We start from the raw sequence: 19831 nt of genomic DNA on the forward strand, positions 1-19831 counted from the left end.
TAATACATTTTACTTACACATATGGCCTGAGTCCTGCAATGCATTGATATTATTTTTGCTTAAAATAGCCAATTGTCTTTTAGAAAATTTGACAAAGCGAACAAATATTCTATATTTACCTAAATTTATGCCTCATTACTTTTCATTTCTTTGTGCAGATCCAAGTCTCCATCTGGATTCATTTTCCTTTTTGATAAACTTCCTTTAATGCTTCTTATAGTGTAGGTCTGCTGATGAATTCTCTGAACTTTTGTTTGCCTGAGAAAATATTTATTTTGAATTAAAATTTGAATGATATTTTCAGTGGGTATATTCTAGATTTTCTAGAATTCCAAAGTATCAAGTTTTTTCTTTTAGGACTTTAATACTTTTAAATCTCATTTGTATGGTTTCTTATTTAAAAATCTCTGATAATTCTCATTTTTGCTCCTCTGTACAGATTGTATATTTTCTTTCCGGCTATAGTTAAGATTTCAACACTGATTTCAGTGGTTTGATTCTTGTGTGATGTTATACTTATGTGTGTGTGTGTATTTATTATGGTTGGACATCATTAAGCTCCTTGGATCTGTGGGTTTATATTCTCATCACATTTAGAAAAATTTTGGTCATCATTTAGCAAATTTTTTTTGTTCTTCCTCCTTTCCTTTTGGAACTCTAATTTGATGTATGTTAGATTGCTTGGTATTATCCCACAGATCATTGATTTTTATCAGTCATTTTTTTCTCTCTCTGCCTCTTTTTGTTTTTATTTTATTTTTCAAATTTTTGTTTAATTTCCAGTTAGTTAACATACAGTGTAATATTAGTTTCAGTATAGAATTTATTGATTCATCACTTACATACAACAAAGTACTCATCACAAGTGCCCTCTTTAATACCATCTCCTATTTTCTCTGCCCATTTTAGATAAGTCTTATTCCTGTATTTTCAAGTTCCTGATTGTTTCTTTTACAGTGTCTAATCTACTGTTAATCCCACTTAGTACATTTTCATTTCTAATATTATGTTTTTCATGTCTAGAAGCTTAATTTGGGGCTTTTAAAACTCATCTATGCTGGTTAATCATCTCTGCCCTTTCTGGATCTGTTTTTTTTTCTTAAAAGCTTTTTTACCTGATTATGGGTCATATTTTTTGCATACCAAATAGTTTTTGATTGAAAGCTAAATCACTGTGAATTTTAAGTTGCTGAGTACTACTGTAAGACATTTGATTCTTTAAAAAGATTTTATTTATTTGACAGAGAGAAAGAGCATAAGCAGGGGGATAGCAGAAAGACAGGGAGAAGCAGGCTCTCTGCTAAGCAGGGATGGAGCCTCGAGGCAGAGCTCCATCCCATGACCCTGGGATCATGACCTGAGCCGAAGACAGATGCTTAACTGACTGAGTCACCCAGGCACCCCTTGAAACACATTTGAATGAGTGTTGAACAAAATTTATCTATTTGAGTCTATCTGATTCCTCTGAACCTGGATTTTAAGCTTTATGATGATTGGTTCAGAGCAGTTTTACTCTGGGGCTATTTTAGTCTCACTGATAAGTGCGACCCTTCAGAGAACTCTACCTGATACCCTATGTGTCCACTTTGGTGAAAAGGAGACTATTCCTAACTCTGTGTAAACCCCAGTTAATCTTTCTGCTTACTGCTTTCCAGTAGTTTCTCCCCTGACCTCATGGATAGACCTGTACTCAGCTAACGACTCCAGGTGCTCTTCTGTAGATCTCCAGTAATCTAGCCTGCAAAGTCTAGATACCTAATCCTTCTCAAACTCCAGTTTCTATCACCTTAGTCAATGACACTGCTAAACTTTGTTTAGATTCTTCCTCCTGGTGCTGGCCTAGAAACTACTAGGCGGTGAGCTGGGGTAATCATGGAGTGTCCCTCATTTGTTTTCTATTGGTGAGAAACCATAGTCCTCCTCTGCCTGAAATATTTATTTATTTACTTACTTACTTATTTTTAAAGTTTTATTTATTTAAGTAATCTCTACACCCCATGTGGGGCTTAAACTCACAACCACGAGGTCAGGAATTTCATGTTCTTCCAACTGGGCTAGCCAGGAGCCTCTGAAACCACTTTTAAATGTATCTTGCATGGATATCTAGTTGTTTAGAGTGGGAAGGCAATTCGCACAGCAGTTGATTTTTCAACTGCTAGAAATAAAATTTATTGTGAAAGAGATTTACTAAATAGACTATTCCCTTTTCTAGTAAGTTAATTAACAGGTTGTGGTTTTCCCAGTTTTAGATGTCATAAAATTTCTTTAAGTTTAAGACAACCTGAAAGTCTCTAATTTTCAACATTCATGCACTAACAGGAAGAAGATTAGTGCTTTATTTTTCTTATCTTTCTCATTTGTTGTGATACAAATCATATTTTAAAAATCAGGCGTTTTATATACAAAATATTGTAAGAAAATATATAATATTGGGATACTTGAGATTATCTTTGCTAGAAAATGCATGACCTTCCTGCTCCCTTTCCCTTTTCTAAATTTTTTTATTCTTCCTAGCTTTCACTTGGTCTTTAAGAAGTGACAATTTAGGGGCACCTGGGTGGCTCAATTCATTAAACATCTGACTTTTGACTTCGGCTCAGGTCATGATCTCAAGAGTTGTGAGATCAAGCCCTGTATCAGGCTCCCTGCTTAGTGGAGAGTCTGCTTGAGATTCTCTCTATTCCCCTCTCTCTCTGCCCCTCCCCTCCTCTGCTTGCACTCTCTCTTTCTCCCTCTCTGTCTCTCAAATAAATAAATAAATATTTTTTTAAAGGAAGTGAAAATTTATATGGCATTCTCGGTATTTGATCTCTTAAAAATTTAAAAATAATAAACCATTAGTGACTTCATATAAGGTATGGATAAATTCTTTATCAGTAACAAAATTTAGTATACAACAAGAAATATCTATAAATGGCTGGTATCAGGATGTGCACTTTCCTACTTCAATAGAGAACATTCAGTACCTCTTATGAGTAAACTTTTACTCTTTTAAGCTCTGTAAACAGGTTGTAAACATTTGTGGTCTTCTTTTTTTGAATTAGTCTAATCCTTTTTAATAAACTGAGTTTCTGTGTTTTGCAGAGCTTTTGAAAACTAGCCTAAGAGGCAAGAGTTTGAGGAATTAGAAATATATTAAATTAACTGTGTTCAAATATTTCCTTCCTATTATGTGTTAAGTACTTTGCAAAAATAATTACTTTTATTCGCATTTGCCAGAGAGAAAATTTTTTCTTATGTATTTCATTACCTCTGAATAGAAATAAGTTTTCCTAAAATACCTATCATATCTTTTGTCATATTATCTTTACCTTTATTTATTTTTTATTTTTTAATCTTTACCTTTAAAAATAGATACTTTTGGACACATTATAACTTGGTAATTCTGTTATGTTGTATTTCTTTTTTAGATTTTATTTTTTTATTTGACAGAGAGAGAGCACAAGCATGGTGAGGGGCAGGTAGAGGGAGAGGGAGAAGCAGACACCCCAATGAGCAGGGAGCCTGATGTAGAGCTGCATCCTAGGACCCTGGGATCATGACCTGAACAGAAGGCAGATGCTTGCTTAACTGACTGAGCCACCCAGGCACCCCTATTATGTTGTATTTTTAATATCCTGATAATTAAGCATGGTATCATCTAATAGAGATTACAACCATGATTATGAAATCATGGTCACAGTGATTGAAGCACCCATAGGAAAAAAAAAAAAGAGAGAAGCACCCATAGGAAGGGATGGTTAGATTTCTAATAATACTATATTTGTTTTTTACATATGAAAAAAAATTTTTTAATTTTACCAGTTGCTACCATGTTTTGTGCTGTTGAAATGCTCATGCCTTTCTGGCCCCATTTTTGCTTCAAAATAATATAATTAAATATCTATACAAAGTGCTGAACTTTAAAAAATTAATAGATTTTTTATTTTCATTTTGCTTATAGTGTGTTTATGTTCTATGAAAATTCATTCCAGGGTTTATATATTATTTAGAGGAATAACTACAGAGTCTTCATCCTTTACATAATTGTATATTTAACAATAAAAAGAAAATCATGATGTCATAATGCCTGTGGTTTCTCTGCTGTACTTCGATATCAATTAAAAATAAACTAGATTTTCTAATACCCCAGTTCCTTGGGGATTCATTTAAAAAGCAACCTAAATTTTTACCTTCATGCAAAACATTGCATTGTTTACAAGACGAATATTAAAATAATACAATTAGAATGAAAAGTGTTATCCTTTAGGGTTCTCTAGAGAAAGAGAGTAAGACAGACACCTTGGGATATATCTGGGAACATGTTATCTGCAAAACTGATTTGATATTAATGCATTCTGCTAATCAAGTTTATTTCCTGAATTGACTGAAGTTAACATTAATCCTTTAATTTGCAAATACTACAGTTCTAAAAATTACATTTTCAAGTTGATCGCTGGTGGTTATGCTACATGGTGTCACTGTAAGCTTGCTGCTGAACAGATTATTTACACTCACACTAGATGAAATTATCCTCAAAATATATCTTTCTTGCAAAATTAGTAGAAATGCTGGTTGCTGTTAAACCTGATCAGCTGGTATCACAGCAGGATACTTGTGAAAAAATTATTTAATATCTCTTTGTTTACAGTCTTCACTGAAGTGAATGTAATTATTCAACTACTAATCAGCTACTGATGTTAACTATTTCTGTTTTAAAAGTTGCTTTTTGTTTAAGAAAAGGGAGGGTTTTATTTTTAAGCATCTAAGGATTTTCAAATGAGGTGTTTCAAGAAGTTGTATTTTTAACAAAACCAAAGGTTTTTATTTTCCTAAGTTTTTTATTTTGCGTGTATATCTAGAAAAGGAGTCTAATGAAGAGATCATGTGCTGTTTAAGCCCACAGGTGTTATTACACAAAGGAAATTTGATCACCCTTGCATCTTCAGTTCGAGTAGCATTGTATAGAATTTAAAAATTTGGATTTCTTAATTAGCCACAGATTTATAAGACAATTTGGGGGCCATTATTTTGTGACTACCTCAATTTCCCTTTTTAAGGAACAGTTAAACCTTAATGAGACTACTGTGGATTTAGTAAAATAGATTGGAACAGACTATACAAAAGCAGTGACTAATCTATAAACTTCTATTATTGTTATAGAAAAAAATTACCCCAAATTGGGAATGGGCAAAATATGTAAATATAATGCCCGTAGACATACATGTAGTGAGTGTTGATTTCAAAGGGGGAACTTTGCAAATGTATATGACTAGAATTTGATTCTCAGTCTCTTCAGTTGGCTCAACAATATAGTTTTTTAGTTATATTTATGTTTCACTATATTCTTCAAATAGCTCCCAGAATGAATGTATTTCATGTCTTGAATCATTAGACCAGTCTTAAAACTGCTTTCTCTTTCTTTACATAAATATTCTTATGTAGCTGGTTGGTTAACAAGATCACTTGGTCATCCAGGAAACCTCTAATCCAAGGCCTGTTAATTTTTCTCAGCTCTGATATATGACTTTAAACTGGAAAAGAATCTTTTTAAAAATACATTACTCCCCAAGCATCACTGAGGAGCAGAAGGTAACTGGATTGGCTATTATTTTGGGGTTTGGAAAAGCAGCTTGATGATACTCATATTAGAAATTATAAACCTGGAGAATTATAACTTGTCTCTCCAGTATAATATTATTAGGCTGAACCTCAGCTCAGTTCTTACCTCGATGGAAGAAGTTGTGATGATTTTCTTGGGTTTGAGTTACCAGAATTCTTGAATTAAAAAAAATTCATAATTAGGGCAATTCACTAGTATATGATAATTTTATAGTTATTTGTATTATTATTTGTTGGTGGTTAGAAGTGGTCTACATTTTCGTTCATACCAAATTCCTATACCCAGCACAATTTTCAACACAGAGTGGGTGTTTGAGAGCTATTTGTTGGGCTAGTGAATGTCAGCTGCCTCTGCATCCTTTTCTTGCCATGCTCTTCTTACACTTAAAAAACTGTGTGAGCTCTAGATGTGTCCTATTCTCTACCCTGAAAAATATCACTTAAGGTCCAACCAGGAGAAAGGAAATTCTCTAAGTCAGAGAGAATTGAGTATAAGGAATTGGTTACTCAAATGCCAGAGAAACTGAGAAGAAAAAAAGAAGGGGAGGCAACCCAAAAGTTTGCAGCAGCAAAAAGTTACCCCCTAGACTGGAGAACCAAAAGGAGGAAGTGAAGTTACCACAGCTCAGGGTCTGGGGGCATCTGTTAGAACCTGAAACCACAGAGGCCCTATCTGATGGATGCTGACACCAAGGAGGTGATGCAGTCATTGCCAAGGAGGTGATACTCTCATTTCCAGAGAGACACTGGAGGCAAAGAAGGAAGGGAGAAATACTCTAGCTTCTTCTTTGCTCCTGCCCTTTAATATCTCATTAGGAAACCCTGTAAAATGCCCACTGCATTTGGAGCCTAGGGAAAGCTGCCTATACTACCCCACACACCCCAAGAAGAGCAGAGAATGGCGAGAAATGAATTTGAGAACCAACGAACCACCACAGTATGATCCACTACCAAAGGAAGATGCTTTAGGAATAAGGCCAGTTTTGTGCTTTGTCTTCTGCTGATATGTCCCTCCCTGACAGTTACTTTACCTAGTTAACTCCTACCCCAGTCAGACTTTACCAGTGACCCTCCACAAACATTGTTTGATCCTATGAGACCTCTTCATGGGGCCCCTGACAAGTCAGTATCAAGCAGCTGGCCCATTCTGCTTGCCCAGAGTAGTACCGGTAAATCCTGCCCAGTGGACCTTGCTCCAAAGTTCATCTATCAGTCTCCCAGCTGATCTTACGCCAAAAGCCAGGGGATGAGCCACACAGGCTCAGGGTAGAGAAAGCATTGTAATCTTGGTGACCCAGGCCTATGTCTGAGTTTTTAGTGATGTGATTAGGGTAGCCTCTGCATCACTGAAATTCTCAGCTTACACTTCCCAGTGTCAGTGTTTTCCTTTGGCAATCATTGGTCCTTTACACAAATTTTGTGATGCATCAATAAGAGTTTAATTTATTTAGTGGAAAAAGGACAAGCTACAAATTAAGATTTATTATTATTATTACTATTAATAAAATCTTTTACTAACCACCTACTTTGATCTCTATGATAACCTCATTATATTAAGGCAGAGTTTCTTACCCATTGGCACTAATGACATTTTGGACTGGGCAGTTCTTTGTGGGGAGCTCCCTGTGTATTGAGAATATTTAGTAGCCTCTACCTACTAGATGCCATTAGCAATCACCTCCCCCAAATTGTGACACCAAAAATGTCTCCAGATATTGCTGCATGTACTCTGGGAGGTGGAAATCACCCCTGGTTGAGAACCACTGCGTTAAAGGGAGGACAGTTATTGTGATCCCATTTTATAGATGAAGAAAATGAAAATCAGAGATGTTAAGGGAACATATCAGGTCTTATACATCAATTTTTTAAGTTTTTGTGTGGAATGTAAGTGAGATGTCAATGGGAAATTCTTGGGGTGTAAATTTGCCTTTCTGGGGCAAAGGTAAAATTGGCAGCCAAAACGCAGGAAGAAAAGGCACTACTTGTATTTTGAAATTCATTTCGAGGCCCTAGAAACTGAAGTGAGAATCTTGGTTTTTGACAACTGAATGATTGTGGAATGTTATCCTAACAGTTTTATGTTGTAAGAAATTGAGTGTTAGGATTATCAAGGACAGCCCTACAATTTGCTTAACAGGGAAAATAGCAGTAGTGACTTTCCATCTGGCTTTAACTTAATGACTAAATTATTTTAATTTTTTCCTACATTTGAAATGTTTGGTTTCTTCAAGATAAGAACACCTTAATTTTCCTCATTGCATCTGTCTGCTCATTGATGTGCATGTTTTCCTCTTTGTCAGCACTTGACTACCTTATAAAGTTTAGATAAATAGTCATCAGCTTACCTCACAGTTGTTTTGTTATGGGGTTTGGATGGAAGAGTTATAGCAGATACTCCCAATGAAAAGAGGCTGCACTCTCTGTGGTTCATTGAACCCATATGGATCAGAACAGCTGGAAGGATGGATTTGCTACCTGAGGCCAGCAATTGTGTCGCCAACCATGACTCCCACTTGCTGACCCTTGTATAATGGATTGCAGTTGAGGGAATGTTGATCACTCCTTTCCATTTTGTGATGGATGGTGTTGTTTAAAACTGATGGTCTTACAAACCATTGGTGAGTTTCCACGTCTCACAGATGCGAGTGAGGCAGATAGTTAATAAATAATGCCATGTTCTGAAAGAACATGCACTGTTCTCCACTGTGTGGGCTACACCACCCTGCCAACAAGCAGCTGTGGAGGTAGCTTAGACCTGAAATGGAAAGGCTTCTTGAAAAAATGGTTTCTGGCTTGTATCATTATTAGCAAATATGCTTTTTTCCAGGCCTGTGGTTTAAAATTGCTTTATATGAGATAGTTGACTCCTACATCAGCTCCTAAAAGCACCTGTGTTACCTAGAATGTTAATCCATTGTGAGCAGAGCTGTAGCAAAGCTTGAGAAGACAAAGCCTTACTAATTTAGATATACCCACTCAGGCTGGAATGATGGGTGCTAATTCATACAAGGTGATTCTCTTGAATTGTGTCAGGTCAGGTGAACCATCCACAGAGTTTGGATTTACATTAAACTTTTACATCATCCACATAACACCTGGCACTGAGTCCATGCTCCCAAGCAACCTTTCAGTTAGCATTTGGCTTTCCACATAGTTCTGTCTCAAAGTGGAGTATAGGGCAGAAAACCAATGGGAGCAGCCTAATCATGTCTTAGTCAATATACATGACAGGTATATTTTTCATTATGCAAAGTAATAAATTGGCATCAAATTGAAAAATGAATAAAATCAGTTAAGGAGTCTTCACATTTGTAAAAAAGTTGGATGTAGTCCTTGGACTCTAGCTACATTCATTTCAACAGGAAGAAGTGAAATGAAGCACCAGAATAGTCTTAGCACCTCAGCAAGTATTGTTGAACATAGTTCTCCAGTTGTTGTGTAGAGTCTTCTTTTTCCAAGCAGGTAATTTTTCCTCTGACTAGGAGCCATTTTTTTCTACATTTTTTCCCTACAAAATATACTATAGTACATAGTACAATGCTGGGACATGCTAAACATTTGCTTAAAAATTATCACTTATTTTCTGGCTCCTCTAATACATTGAATGAATTAATTAAAGAGGTATTTGTAAAGATGGAAAAGAGTCTATTACAAGTACAGTGGTGTTCTATGAAATGATGATTTGGTTGACTTACAGTATTTATACACAGTGGGGCCACCTGTGCTAACTTCCCATTACCATGTAATCCATGATGTCTTTTTCTAAAGGAGCATTTGTTATGAGTTCCAGTATGTGTGTGACTTAAAAGGCAATAGTATAGGCTGCTGCTGTATTGAATTTATATAAAAGAAGGAAAATTCCAAATGTATCAGGAGAGAAGATGTTTGAATATACTGGTAATACATTTATGATCCTAACTCCTGTTGTGATATTTGGTTACTGCACGACTTTACTAAACACCAAGCCTGGGACAGTGAAGAGTTCCACAAAAAGGAGTTTTTGGAATCATTCTGTCCCAGGTGCCAGTATGGATCTTACGTAGCTTTAAAATACTGGGACAGAGGAGGCTGATTCAAATAGGAAATGTTCAAGTAAAAAAATACTGTTGGTTAAAATCTATATTTATTCCCAGTTTTACTGGTTATTAATATATGTTAATAATTTAATATTGGAATCAGGTTACTTTGAATCTTGTGATGCTTATGTCTTTCCTTGGCTTTGAAATACTATCTTAGTCTTTCTGGTAATCTTAGCTCATTTGTGTGTCCTGCACTTAAAATTTTCATTGTACTACTCAGATAATAACTCACTGTATCAGTCTCTTATAGCTGCTCTAACAAAATAACCCAAACTTGGTGTCTTAAAACAACGGAAACTTGTTGTCTCACAGTTCTAGAGGCCAAAAGTCTGAAATCAGTATCACTGGACTGAAATCAAGGTATCAACTTGGCATTGCTCCCTCCAGAAGCTCCAGGGAAGCATCTATTCATTGCCTCTTAAGCATCTCGTGGATGTTGTTTTCCTTGGCTTGTGGCCGTGGTTTCGTCCACCCAGTCTTTCCCTTTAGAGCCCCATTGCCTCCTCTTCTGTCAAATTTCCCTCTGCCTTCTCTTTTAAGGATACATGTGATTGCATTTAGGTCCCACCTGTATAATCTAGGATAGTTTCTTCATCTCAAGATCTTTAATTTAATCATATCAATGAAGTCTTTTTTTCCATATAAGGAAATAGTTATAGGTTCCAGGATTAGGATATGGATATTTTTAGGGGGCATTTTTTCTGTCTAGTTGAATTGTTTATCAATTGGTATAGAAGTTTAGTTCAAAATTCTTTTTTCTCTGACTTTTCTTTTAAGGATAGAGACTTTTTCCCCATTGTTTTCTCACATTATGTGTTTCATATTAGAAGTCCAATGTCAGTTTAAGTAATCTTCTTGCATCCCCTGCCCCCGAAATACTAGAAGCTTTATAGGTTTTCCTTTTATTCTCAAGTGTCACAAATTTCCCCAATATTTGTCTATATGTTATGGGTACACCCACCTCCAGCATTTATATAAAACTTTTAGCATGTGTTCTCTATCTAATCACTTAAATCTTCCTTCATTTCAGGAAAATTTTCTCTTTAGTATTTATTTAATTCTCTCCATCTTCTCTCATATCTCCTTTTATTTTATTTTTTAAAAGATTTTATTTATTTATTCGTGACAGACACACACACACACACACACACACACAGAGGCAGAGACACAGGCAGAGGGAGAAGCAGGCTCATGCAGGGAGCCCAATGTGGGACTCGATTCCGGGTCTCCAGGACCACACCCTAGGCTGAAGGTGGCGCTAAACTGCTGGGCCACCGGGGCTGCCCTCATATCTCCTTTTACAACTCTTATTAGATAGATTTTGCTCTTTTTTTTTAAATTTTTATTTATTTATGAGAGAGAGAGAGAGAGAGGCAGAGACACAGGCAGAGGGAGAAGCAGGCTCCATGCACTGGGAGCCTGACATGGGATTCGATCCTGGGTCTTCAGGATCCCGCCCTGGGTCAAAGTCAGGCGCCAAACCGCTGCGCCACCCAGGGATCCCTAGATAGATTTTGGATCTCAGACTATCATCCATGACTCTTAATTTTCCTTTAAACTCTTTATCCTTTTGTTATTTTTGCACTGTATTTTGCAAAAATTCATCAGCTTAATCTTCTAGCTTTACATGTTGAACTTTAGTCCTGTCACTTCTGATATTCAGCTCTTCTGTTTGAATTACTTTTTATTTTGGCTCTCCTAATTTTTAATTTCTAGGAACTCTGGATACTTCTTTTTAATAGTAGCCTGTAATAGTTTTATGGCTCTGATGTTTCAATCTCTCTGAGGGTTTTAACTGTGCTTTTAAAAATTATTTTCTTTTTCCTGCATCAATCTGTTTCCTTTCATTGAAGTATTGTAGCAAGGTAAGTTGGATTTATTCTGCACTATCATAAAGCCATATGATAAGAACCTCTCTGTGACTCCCACACTTAACTACACTAAGCTCTACCCTTGGGAAAGACATGGTAAGCCTCAGGTGAATGTAGTTGTCCAAATGCTCCAAAATATAATGACTCTAAGATTACTCACAAAAAGAATGCATTGAAATGGACAATTTTCAACTTTCTGAGAGCTAATTTCTCCTCTAGACTATGAGCCTTTCAAAAGCCAGTAATCACATTTTATCTAGTGCTGTATTTGTGGCACTTAGCACAATTCTGGCCCATAATTATTTCTTAATCAAATTTATTAAAGAATGAATAAATATATGTTAGTCCAAGTTTGGCACAGATTATCACTTTATTTATATTGCAGGCAGACTCTAAGGAAAACAGTCTTTGGGGAAGAACATTTTATTCCATACTTCATACTTCATTGCCTCATACACAGTTGGACTGAAGTAATAATATAACTAGAGGGTATATCTTACAGAGGGTTTTCTGGACACTTGAGAATGGCCAGTCAGTAAAGAGCACTTTCTCTGCCAATCCATTCTCTTTGAGGTAAGAGGGAGGACAGGCTGCTTTAATGCCCATCACGTTTCCATGCCTATGTTGGAGCTGTTCCTTCTTCCACAAGGACCCCTTCACCTTAACCTCTTTCCACCTACCCCCCACTCCTTACAGCCTTCCATGACTACTTCAGACCACATTGATCTCTCCATTCTGAGCTGCAATGGGGCTTTTTATGTGTATCACACTATTTAGTACTTCAGTTTGTTGAACAAATATTTATTTTCTCTGTACTTGGCTCTGAGCTATGTTGCAAAGGTGATACAAAGATTTATAAAAAAACAAAAACAAAAACCTCACAGTCCTGCTTTTAAGAAACCTTAAGCCTGCTGGGGAATTGAGTATATGATAAATAGCTGTCATAACACTCATCAGGACAAGTAACATGGGACTAATGAAATCATGTACATGGGGAGTTCAGGGTGTGGAGAAACAATATCTGCCTACCTTGGAATATCTGCCTACCTTTCCAAGGTATGTGGCTTTGGCAATGGCCTTGGAAGTTGGATAGGATTTTGTCAGAAGATAATGGAGGGCCAAGGAGGAAAAAAGAAGATAGAAAGAAGCAGTCATGTATAAAGTGCTCAATTTAAGCCACAAAAGGCAGGCAAAGCACGGAAGACAAAAATAGAAACAACGAACAAAGGTAACAAATAGAAAACAGTAACAAATATGGTAGCTATTTCCAACTATATCAATAATCACTTTGAATATCAATGGTCTAAATGTACCAATTAAAAGACAGAGATTGCCAGAATGATCAAAAAACAAAACCCAACTATCTGTTATCTATTAAAAAAATCCACCATATATTAGACATTTATAGATTAAAGGGATGGAAAAAGATGTACCATGCTAACACTATTCCAAGGAAATCAGGAGTAGTTACATTAATTTCAGAAAGAGTAGACTTCAAAGGGGGCATTACAAACTGTCACTTCTCCAAGAAGACATAACAACTTTTAAATGTGCATTCATCTAACAACGGAACAACAATGTATGTGAGCAAAGACTGACAGAACTGCAAGGAAAAATAGATGAATCCACTATTGTAGCTGATACTTTAACACTCTTCTATCATAAATGGACAGATTCGACGGGCAGAAAATAATTAACTCAACAACATCATCAATCAACTACATGTAATTGACAACTGTAGACTACTTCATCCACCAACAGCAGAATATATCGTCTTTTCAAGCTCACATGGAATATTCACTAAGGTAGACCACACTCTGAGCCATAAAACACAGTTTAAAAATTTTAAAAGAATATAAATCATACAATGTTTGCTGTCAGACTGTAATAGAATTAAACTACATATCAATAACAAAAATAACTGGAAAAATCCAAAATACATAGAGACTAAACAACATATTTCTAATTAACACATAGATCAAAGAAGATCAAATTATCTTGAGATAATTTTTTTTCTTAAGTAAGCTCCATGCTTTGAGCTCACAACCCTGAGATCAGGAGTCAGATGCTTAACCAACTGAGCCACTTATGCTTGAAATAAAAGATAAAATATCTTGAGATAGTTTAAAAAATATTTTGGACTAAATGAAAATATAAAAAACTTGTTAAAATTTGTGGGATGCAGTGAAGCAATGATTAGAAGAAAATTTATAGCATTGAATGCATATATTAAAAAAGAAGAAAGATCCAAACACCTAGGCTTCCACCTTAGAAAACTAGAAAAAGAGAGTCAATCTCATTCCTCTATAACAGCAATGAACAAGTGGAATTTGAAATTAAAAGCACTCTACTATTTATGTTTGTACCCCAAATACATATATTTAGATATAAATCTAACAAAATATAAATAAGATCTAGATGAAGACAATTACAAAAATCTGATGAATGAAACCAAAGATGAACTCTATAAATGGAGAGATATTACATGTTCTTGGTTGGAAAGATTTAACAATGTCAAGATGCCAGTTCTTCCCAGCTTAACTTACAAATTCAATGTAATCCCAATCAAAATACCAGCAAGTTATTTTTATGGATATTGACAAACTGTTTCTAAAGTTTATGTGGAGAGGCAAAAGACTCAGAATAAGCAACACAATATTTAAGGAGAAGAGCATTTAGAGGACTGGCATACCCTACTTCAAGGCTTACTATAAAGCTACTCTAATTAAGGCATTGTGGTGCTGTTGAAAGAATAGACAAATAGACAAATAGAATGGAAGAGAGAGCACACCCACAGACACATGAATGTGGTCAACTGATATTTGATGAAGGAGCAAAGACAATACAATGGAGAAAAGAGAATTTTTTCAACAAATGGTGCTGGAATAACTAAACTTCCACATGCAAAAAATAAAATATCTAGACACAGACTTCCCACTATCCACAAAAATTAAGTCAAAATGGATCACAGAGCCAAATGCAAAATACAAAAAATTTAAACTCCTAGAAGATACCATGAAAAACAACCTAGATGACTTTTGAATTTGGTGATGACTTTTTCGATACAACACCAAGGACATGATCCATGAAAGAAAGAATTGCTCTGTGAAAAACAATTTCAAGAGAATAAAAATATAAGCCACAGACTTGGAGAAAATATTTTCAAAAGACTGGTCTGTTAAAGAACTGTTACTCAAGATAAACAGAGAACTCCTAACACTGAACAATAAGAAAACAAACAATCAAGTGAAAATGGACCAAGACCTTATAAGCTCTCATCAAAGAAGATACATATTTATTAGAATAGCCAAAACCCAGAACGCTGACAGCATCAATTGAAGGTGAGGATGCAGAACAACAGGAACTCTCATTCATTGCTGGTGGGAATGCAAAATGGTATAGCCAGTGCAGAAGACAGTTTGACATTCTTTTTTTTCCCCTCTTTTTTTTAAAAAGAGTTTATTTATTTATTCATGAGACAGAGAGAGAGAGAGAGAGGCAGAGAGAGAAACAGGCTCCATGCAGGAAGCCCGACGCGGGACTCAAACCTGGGTCTCCAGGATCACACCCTGGACTGAAGATGGTGCTAAACCACTGAGCCACTGGGGCTGCCCTGACATTCTTTTTAAAAAAAAAAAAAAAAAAAAACTAAACATACCTTTACCATACAATCTAGCAATTGAGTATTCCTTGGTATTTACACAAAGGAATTGAAAACATGTCCACACAAAAACCCTGCACAGAGATGTTTATAACTACTTTATTCATAATTGTCAAAAATTAGAAGCAAAGATGTCCTTTAGTAGGTGAATAGATAAACTGTAGTACATCCAGAATAATACAAGAATACTTTGATCCAATTACCCCCTTTCAACTGACGTAATATTGTTCTCAGAAGTATGGATGCTTCTTAAAATGCATTAGAAATTATTATTTTTATACAGATAAATGATTATACAGTTTATCAATTTCTTTCATCATTTTTCCTTCTTACATGTCAGACTTTCCTTCTGACATTATTTACCTTCTTTCTAAAGAAAATCTTTCAGAACTTCCTATTAGCAAAAGTTTGTTGATGATAAGCTCTCTCCATTTCTTTTTGTTTAAAATCAGAAAATATGCTTAGTTCTCATTCTTATAATAGTTTTAAAACTTAGAAATATAGCTTTGCTGGGTGCATGATTGCAGACTGACATTTATTTTTTGCTCAGTTCCTTGAAGAGATAATAATTCACCATCTCCTGGCTTCCATTGTTGCTCTTTATCTAATTGTTATTCTGTGGAGATGCTCTGTCCTTTCTCTGTTGCTGCTTATAAGATTTATTTTTTGTCTTCAGTACTTGGTAGTTTCACCACAATGTGTCCAGGATTTATTTAATATTATTCATTGTTTGGTAATAGCTATGCTTCTTGTACCTATAGATTTATATCTTTCATCCATTCTGTGAAATTCTCAGCCATTTTCTCTATTGTGTTTTTTCCATTCTAATTTTTCCTTTTGCAACATTGTTTAGACATGTATCAGATTTCTTTTCATTTTTCATTTCTCTCTTTTTTTTAAAAGATTTATTTCTTTATTTATTCATGATAGACACAAAGAGAGAGAGAGAGAGAGGCAGAGACACAGGAGGAGGGAGAAGCAGGCTCCATGCAGGGAGCCCGATGTGGGACTCGATCCCGGGACTCCAGGATCGCGCCCTGGGCCAAAGGCAGGCGCTAAACCGCTGAGCCAGCCAGGGATCCCCTCATTTCTCTTTAATTCTATTAATACTGTATATCTCTTTGTCCTTATTTGCATTCTGAGTAATTCCCACTGATCTATATTCTAGTACACTAATCCTCTGTTAATCTATGTTCAATACACTGTTTAATCCTGGATCCATTTTTTTCTCTAGATGTTTATTTTTAAAATCAACTTTATTAAGGATTAATTTGCATAAAAATAAGTATACAGCTTTGTTTTGACAAATATATTCACCTGCACAGTCATAACAAAAATAAGAATATTAAGCATTTTCAGAACCACAAAAATTCCCTCTCTCATTTGTTCTGTTTTCTTCCTCCTTCAATCTTGACACCTGGCAACTGCTGGTCTGTTTTCTATATAGTTTAGCTTTTCTATTTTACATAAATAGAATCATATAGTATGTATAGTATATTTTCTTTCAGCAAAATGCTTTGAGACTCATGCATGTTGTTGTATGTAACAGTAGTTGTATTTTATTTCTGAGTAGTAGTCCATTCAATATATATACCACAAATTGGTAGTCCATTTTCCTACTGATGGACATTTGAGATGCTTACAAATTTTTGGCTTTTATGAATGAAGCAATTACGAATATTTGTGTACAAATCTTTGTGTGGACATATGTTTTTATTTCCTTTGGGTAAATACCTAGAAGTAAGATTGTGGGATTATATGATAAATGCATGTTTAACTTCAAAAGAAAATGCCAAACACTTTTCTGATGTAGCTGTACATGTTAATTTCCATTAGCAATGTATAAGAATTCTAGTTGTACTATGTCCTTACCAACACTTTAGTGTAGTTAGTCTCTTTCATTTGTAACAACCATATGGTATATCTTGTGGTTTTAATTTGCATTTCCCTAATGAATAATAATCTTGATCATATTTACATGGGTTCAATAACTTTACATATCTTCTTTGGTGAAATGTCTTTTCAAATCTTTTGACCATTTTTAAAATTGGGTTATTCATATTTTTATTGTTAAATTGTAGGGAGCTCTCTATATATTCTGGAGTGAATTTCTTTCTTTTTTTAAAACATTTTGTGTAGCCATCTATTAGTCGTTTTTTCAAGATTTTATTTATTCATGAGAAACACACAGGAAGAGATAGAGACATAGGCAGAGGGAGAGGCAGTCTCCTTGCCCTGAGCCAGATATGGGACTCGATCCCGGGACTCGATAGCCATGGCCATCATCATCTCAATGATTGAACAGAGGAGAATCTGCTAGTACAATATTGAACAGAGTGGTGAGAATACACATTCTTGAATTCTCTCTGATTTTAAGTTTAAGTATGATGTTAGTAGTAGGATTTTTGGTAGATCCCCTTATCAGTTTGAGGTTTGTTTAAATATGTTGGGAAGGTAAATATTAAGAGTAAAATTTTTATTTTTATCTTTTTAAAGATTTTATGTATTTATTTGAGAGAGAGAGAGAAAGCAAGCGGGAAGGGAGATGGAGAGGCAGAAGCAGACTCCCTGCCAAGTGCAGAGCCTGACACTGGGCTCTATCCCAGGACCCTGAGGTCATGAAGCCAAAATGAGATGCTTAACTGACTGAGCCACCCAGTAAAATTTACTAACTGAGCCACCCAGTAAAATTTTTAAAAGACATCTTTTTATACAAAACTAAAATAAAGACTCACTACTCTTTTCCAAAACCTATGAGGTCCATTGTATTTAGGAATTGAGAATTTTCCATTTTAAATGATAATTTATTGTATATATTTATTACCTAAAAAATCCTTGAAGAATGGGCAATGCCTTATAATCAAGGGCAAAATTATTTCTACAGCAAAACATGAATCATTTACTCTGTGATAAATAGAATCTTTCAGAGTATCTTAGCAGTTCAAGTCAGGTTTTCCCATTAACTAAGCTCTAATCAGATAAAGTTTTGCTACAAAAGTATTACAAAACTGTTCAAAGCTTTTTAAAAAAATTTTAGAATTGTAGATAAGAGATTGAGGGCCTGTAATAGACAATAATAAGAAAACAGATGGGGGGGGACATTTGAATAGAAGTCAAAGCATTCTAAAAGCTTTGCCTGAGAGGAATACTTCGGTACAAAAATCATTCTAAATCATCTAACATGAGAGGAAGAGTTTACATTTGATATGATCATTCTATATAATCTTCAAATCTGATGTGGTATCAGATACAGATGTTATCTGTAATGATACTTTTTGTTTTGTTTTGCATTTCTTTTATCGTTAATGAGATTGAGCATACTTATTTAATAGCCATTTCCTCTTTCATTATTTGTTTGGTCTAAATGTTTTGTTTTCCAATTCTAATATAGAGGTACTTATCATTTTTATTGATTTATAAAAGACTTTGTTATTGCTATTGATATTTTTATTTTGTCTTGTATTTTGCACACATTTCCACCAGTTTGTTGATTCCCTTGTGACTTTAGATAGAGCTGGCAACAAGGTTTGCCTCTACATCCTAGCTGTGGGATTCTGGTGAAACAATTTAAGCCTTAGTTTCCCCACATACTATAAGGGGACAGTATCTGCTTGATGGTTAGTTTTGTGTGTCAACTTGACTGGGCCATACAGTGCCCAGACATTTGGTCAAATATTATTCTGGGTGTGTCTGTGAGAGTATTTCTGGGTGAGATTAAATTTGAATGGACAGGCTGAGTAAAGCTGATTGCCTTCCCTACTGTGGGTGGGCCTCATTCAATTAATTGAAGACTTAAATAGAACAAAAAGTTTGAATAAGACCTCCCTGCCTTACTGTTGAGCTGGCATCTTGGTCTTTTCTGGCTCTCAGACCTGGGCTGAAATAGCAGCTCTTCTTGCATCTCTGTGGCCTTTGGACTGCAACTTCCATCATTGACTCTCCTGGTTCTCAGGCCTTCAGACCAGGACTGGTACTATACATCAGTTCTCCTGGATCTTCAGCTTACATAATAATTTGTGCCAATTCCTTATCATTAAATCCCTTTATTATACATACCTCTTAGTTTTTGTCACATAGTATTGAATAAAGGTTAGGTTAAGTTAACTTTATTTGCATTATTTTTTGCTATTTATAAATTTTACATAGTCAAATACATTACTCCTTTCCTTTATGACTTTATTAAAATTTTTAAAAATTTTCCTAGTATTTGTAAAATGCCTGTACTTTCTGTGTTTAAAAAGTTAAACCATCCGGGAATCTATATTTATATGTGTCTATCTTGAGATCTAATATTTTCTCCCAAATGGAAAGCCAGTCCATGCTATTTATCGAATAATCTATTCTTTCAGTGTTCTCTAAAAGCACCATCGTCAAGAGTCTTTTAAAGGAGAAAACATTTTTCTGTTATCAAGATTATAAATTGTGTATCTGTATATCCACATACTCCAAATAAGCTGTTTCATGTTTCTTGTCCTGACAACCTAGAGGGAAAGAAAACAAAGAGAAGTATTTTTCTTGTTCACACACTTGCTTATGTAACACACAAGATGTTAAACCTGATTGGTGTCTTAAAAGCTACTCAGTAGTTGAACATAATACAGGCGAACAACAGGAGTGTA

This window comes from Nyctereutes procyonoides, unplaced genomic scaffold (genome assembly GCF_905146905.1).
Source record: "Nyctereutes procyonoides isolate TBG_1078 unplaced genomic scaffold, NYPRO_anot_genome, whole genome shotgun sequence".
Lineage (NCBI taxonomy): Eukaryota > Metazoa > Chordata > Mammalia > Carnivora > Canidae > Nyctereutes > Nyctereutes procyonoides.